Source organism: Bison bison, unplaced genomic scaffold, assembly GCF_000754665.1.
Source record: "Bison bison bison isolate TAMUID 2011002044 unplaced genomic scaffold, Bison_UMD1.0 scf7180017864035, whole genome shotgun sequence".
Classification (NCBI taxonomy): Eukaryota; Metazoa; Chordata; class Mammalia; order Artiodactyla; family Bovidae; genus Bison; species Bison bison.
The window spans coordinates 3,814,166-3,820,165 of NW_011494607.1; the positions used below are offsets into that span (position 1 = coordinate 3,814,166).

Sequence of the window (6,000 nt, forward strand, 5' to 3'; positions counted from 1 at the left end):
GAAAGTGATCATTCTATCCTAGTTGGGACCACACTCTTAGGTTCAGTAGTGTGGCAGTGATAGAGAGAAAGAAAATAGTGGCATAAATTTCAGATGTGTTGGCTTGAATTTTGAAGTGTGGGAAGATGCTCATAAATAGCAACTGCTCATTTAATTTGCCTATGAATTAGGAATAGAAATTTGCCTTCATCTGACAAATGCTTTATTTTGTATTTTAGTGATGATTAATAACCATGTTGTAGTACTGGACTTTACCAGTTGAGATACCTGAACCAGTTGAGTTATTTTTAGAGTTGTCTTCTGAACAAATGAAATTTAATTTCTGTTCCTTTTATGTTCTCATCCATTTGGAGATTTATTTTTTTACCAGGCTACCAGAAATACAATTTATTTTGTATTTTAATGTACTTACACGCACCTGCTTAAATAGCCAAATATCATTTGCTATTAATGTTTTTACTGGCTTGGAAAAAAGTCATTTTTGCTTATCAGTGATACTAGGATTCTCCTTGGGAGGCTCTTATTGCTAATTTAAGGTAAATTCCCATTGTAATTTGGTATTGGTTATCTGCTAGCAATGCAAGTGAAATAGAAAACTGTTTGGGAACATTTGCCAGGAAAATTTATCTACCAGATTTTCATCTCTCCTGTGTGTCAACTGGAAAAAACAAACAAAACAGTGTGAGAATTGTGATTAAGTTTTATTGGTGGCAAAATGAGAGCTGTAGTCTGGGAGACAGCATTTCAGAGAGCTCTGAGAAACTGCTCCAGTGGGGTTGCGGGAGAGGTCGTATGTTTTTAGTGAAGTGGGGTGCATGTAGTCAAGCTCATATTTCGTCAGAGGCTTGCTGTTAGTCACAAAGAGCAGATGTCACTCTTAGTGATTTTAATGCTTCCTAAGTGTGAGAAGATGTAAAAATTTAGGCTCATAAAATCTTCTCTTGAAAACGTCTAACTCTGTGAAGGCCCTTTTTGCCAGTTTTTACCGGAACACAGAGTGTCTCATTCTTGATCTGTGCCCTGAATTCCTTTCAGGGTATGTTGAAGGTCAGTGGCTGCAGTGGCTGGTGACTTCATCTTTGTAGAGGCAGATGGCAAGAGACAGTTTTTAGTTGGCTCCTGTAACCTCTTGATGGCTGAATGTACTCTGCCATAGATGAATTTCCAGTAACATCTAGTCCTGTTTATATTTCTTAGTGTCATGTGATTGTAAGGACCTTATTTAAGCTTGTTGGGGGGAAATCATAAGAACTACTATATTGTTAAGTTCTTTAGCAAGTTCTACAATCCTTTTGTTGACAAAAAAAAAAAAAAATGCACTCGGGGCATTATTGAGAACTATAGTCCAGAAGCAGCCTGTCAGATAGCTTTGAGAAGGTGTTCCCAAAGAGATAAGGGAGAAACCAGGATTTATAGGAATTTTTGCTGGGGAAAAAACATCAATTGAATATCAAAAGATTATTACTAATCACAAGAAGAAAACCTCTCAAGTTAATGATTTTAGTGTTTTTCTATGTATAGGAAGATCAATTACTCCTTTGATGTCACCTTAACTCTCTAGAGCCAGTATCCTCTTTTTCTCCGTCCTGAATTCTCCTTGGTGGGTGGTGATGGTTTAGTCACTAAGTCATGTCCAACTCTGTTGCTGCTCCTATGGACTGTAGCCCACCGGGCTCCTCTGTCCATGGCATTCCCCAGGCAGTGCTGGACTGGGCTGCCATCTCCTTCTCCAGGGGATCTTCCAACCCAGGTCTCCTGTACTTCACATGGATTCTTTACCAACTGAGCCACCAGAGAAGCCTGAATTCTCCTTAGGGCATGATAGCAGGCAGCTGTTGTGGTTGATCGCTTTATGGCTACAAGATCCTTGTTTATTAAAATGGCAGGCTGCATTCTTTGTCCACACTAGTTACCAGCTTGCTGCATTCCCCTTGTTTATAACTTTTCCTCACAGAAGGAAACTTTATATTTTAGAAACGGTAGTGAAACTTCTTGTATCTTTAATATTTAGTATTTGAGTTGTACAAAGAATGTTAAGTAATCTCTTTACTGTCAGACTTCTGTCTAGTTTTTTTTTCTCAGTCCTGATTACTTGTTTAGTATCTCCAGTTGTTGGATGGACAGTGTGATAACCTGTTGATACTTGAGCTTAGTGCACCCTCAGATAACATCAACTCATATTCTTCTTCCCTTTTCCCTCCTCTGTTTCCTGTTTCTGGAAATGAGAACTTGAAACCACTTGAGTAGTCTTTGCCCTCTCTCGTTGCGTTACCGAATCGGTCACCTGGACTTGTGCCCGAGTGTTAGCCTAGGCCGAGACCCCTTGTCTCAACCAGGGAGGTTCTTTTTTTGCTCAGATTCATACAACCAATGACAAAACCAGTGTTGAGACTGCAACAGCACAAGCTTTATTCAGTGATCAAAGGATGGCGAAGCAAGAACTAGTTCACGGATCAATTTCTTGACCCTGCTCAGGCTGAGACACCATATATATAGAAGGTTGAGGTAAAATGGAGGGAATTTGATAAAGAGTGGGAGGAATATTAATGACTTTTCTGAGACAGGGGTGTGGTTTGGATCCAGAATGAGGCAACACTCCTTTTCACTTGTTTTTTGGGGTTCTTCTGGTTGATGTCATGGCAATTGTCAGCTGTTGTGGCACTGGGGGATGTGTCCCTTAGCATGCTAATGTATTACAGTGAATGTATAAAGAGGGCTCAGTCCACTGGAGGTCAGCAGGTCTTTTGCCATTTGGGCCTAGTTGGTTCTAACCGATTCTTTAGAAAGTTCTTTAGGAGCAGCTTCGTCCTTTTCTAATTGGGCCAGAAACTCAGATAAGGGTAGTTAGTTTCCACATGAGGGATGGGCAGGGTTATGATTCTGGGGCAACATTCTTGGTAACAAAGGTGTCCCAATATCCAATTTCTGGTAAAATTCTGTGATTCTGTCTTTAAATATTGCACCTTTTCTCTTTCCCCACTGCCTCTAGTCAGGTCATCACCACCCTCTCTCACCCGAGTATTTTAATACTGCCCTGATACCTTTACCTTCAGTACCATTTAGATAACATGACAACTAAAGTAGTATTCTCAGAGACAGTTGTCTTAGAACCTTGCTCTGCAGCTCTCGGAGGCTCACCATTGGCAGTTGTTGACTGAAAAATAGTCACAACCTGAAAAGTGAGAGTTCTTAGGACTTCATTCCCGGAGGCAGCATCTCAGGTAGCTCCAAGGAGGCAGGGAAGGAGTCAGATTTTATAGAAGTGTGCAGCAAAGGGGGCAGATAGTCTGAACATGAAAGATTATTGTTAATTAAGGAAAGCCAGATATCTCAAACTAAGAAATTTAGCACTCTTCTATACATGGGACAATGATAGACTTTATTTCCTTGGACTCCAAAATCACTGCAGATGGTGAATGCAGACACAAAATTAAAAGACACTTGTTCCATGGACAAGCTGTGACCAACCTAGACAGTGTATTAAAAAGCAGAGACATTACTTTACTGACAAAGGTCCCTGTAATCATGTATGGATGTGACAGTTGAACTATAAAGAAGGCTGAACGCCAAAGAATTGATGCTTTTGAACTGTGGTATTGGAGAAGACTCTTGAGAGTCCCTTGGACGGCAAGGAGATCAAACCCATCAATCCTGAATATTCACTGGAAGGACTGATGCTGAGGATGAAGCTTCAGTACTTTGGCCACCTGATGCAAAGCACTGACTCATTGGAAAAGACTCTGATGCTGGGAAAGATTGAGGGCAGGAGGAGATGGGAATGACAGAGGATGAGATGATTGGATGGCATCACCGACTCGATGGACATGAGTTTGAGCAAGCTCCAGGAGATGGTGAAGAACAGGGAGTCCTGGAGTGCTGCAGTCCATGGGGTCACAAAGAGCTGGACACAACTGAGCAACATGGAAGATACTAGCTTCAGGGCTTACTGAAATAATTTCCTTCAGTGAAGTGTTTCTTAGCTATCTAGGGCCAGCATCCTGCACCCATCTGTTTTTACATCCCCTATCCCTCATCTGTAGAGAGTGGCTGTAGCCCGATAGCAAGTATTCTCCTTTTTTAATTCCCTTTTAGAACTAACACCCAAAAAAGATGTCCTTTTCATTATGGGGGACTGGAATGCAAAAGTAGGAAGTCAAGAAACACCTGGAGTAACAGGCAAATTTGGCCTTGGAATATGGAATGAAGCAGGGCAAAGGCTAATAGAGTTTTGCCGAGAGAACGCACTGGTCATAGCAAACACCCTCTTCCAACAACACAAGAGAAGACTCTACACATGGACATCACCATATGGTCAACACCGAAATCAGATTGATTATATTCTTCACAGCCAAAGATGAAGAAGCTCTATACAGTCAGCAAAAACAAGACCGGGAGCTGACTGTAGCTTAGACCATGAACTCCTTACTGCCAAATTCAGACTGAAATTGAAGAAAGTAGGGACAACCACTAGACCATTCAGGTATGACCTAAATCAAATCCCTTATGATTATACAGTGGAAGTGAGAAATAGATTTAAGGGACTAGATCTGATAGATAGAGTGCCTGAGATGGAGGTTCATGACATTGTACAGGAGACAAGGATCAAGACCATCCCCATGGAAAAGAAATGCAAAAAACCAAAATGGCTCTCTGAGGAGGCCTTACAAATAGCTGTGAAAAGAAGAAAAGTGAAAAGCAAGGAGAAAAGGAACATAAAGCATCTGAATGCAGAGTTCCAAAGAATAGCAAGGAGAGATAAGAAAACCTTCCTCAGTGATCAATGCAAAGAAATAGAGGAAAACAACAGAATGGGAAAAACTAGAGATCTCTTCAAGAAAATTAGAGATACCAAGGGAACATTTCATGCAAAGATGGGCTCGATAAAGGACAGAAATGGTATGGACCTAACAGAAGAAGAAGATATTAAGAAAAGGTGGCAAGAATACACAGAAGAACTGTACAAAAAGATTTTCACGACCAAGATAATCACAATGGTGTGATCACTCACCTAGAGCCAGACATCCTGGAATGTGGGCCTTAGAAATCATCACTATGAACAAAGCTAGTGGAGGTGATAGAATTGCAGTTGACCTATTTCAAATCCTGAAAGATGATGGTGTGAAATTGCTGCACTCAATACACCAGCAAATTTGGAAAACTCAACAGTGGCCACAGAACTTGAAAAGGTCAGTTTTCATTCCAATCCCAAAGAAAGGCAATGCCAAAGAATGCTCAAACTACCACACAATTGCACTCATCTCACACGCTGGGAAAGTAATGCTCAAAATTCTCCAAGCCAGGCTTCAGCAGTATGTGAACCATGAACTTCCAGATGTTCAAGCTGGTTTTAGAAAAGACAGAGGAACCAGAGATCAAATTGCCAACATCCGCTGGATCATGGAAAAAGCAAAAGAGTTCCAGAAAAACATCTATTTCTACTTTGTTGACTATGCCAAAGCCTTTGACTGTGTGGATCACAAGAAACTGTGGAAAATTCTGAAAGAGATGGAAATACCAGACCACCTGACCTGCCTCTTGAGAAACCTGTATGCAGGTCAGGAAGCAACAGTTAAAACTGGACATGGAACACAGACTGGTTCCAAATAGGAAAAGGAGTACGTCAAGGCTGTATATTGTGACCCTGCTTATTTAACTTAATGTAAAGTACATCATCGGAGAAGGCAATGGCACCCCACTCCAGTACTCTTGCCTGGAAAATCCAATGGACAGAGGAGCCTGGTGGGCTGCATTCTATGGGGTTGCTAGGAGTCGGACACGACTGAGTGATTTCACTTTCACTTTTCACTTTCCTACATTGGAGAAGGAAATGGCAACCCACTCCAGTGTTCTTGCCTGGAGAATCCCAGGGACGGTGGAGCCTGGTGGGCTGCCGTCTATGGGGTCACACAGAGTCAGTCATGACTGAAGTGACTTAGCAGCAGCAGCAGCAGAGTACATCATGAGAAACGCTGGGCTGGAAGAAGCACAGGCTGGAATCAA

The 6,000-nt window shown here is 41.6% G+C and overlaps 1 protein-coding gene across 2 annotated transcripts in view; it reads left to right on the forward strand.

The window, feature by feature from the left end:
• LOC104984749 (cytochrome b5 reductase 4) overlaps positions 1-6,000 on the forward strand; it is a 117,011-nt gene that overhangs the window by 32,848 nt on the left and 78,163 nt on the right. The gene's annotated exons all lie outside the window — the stretch shown is intronic.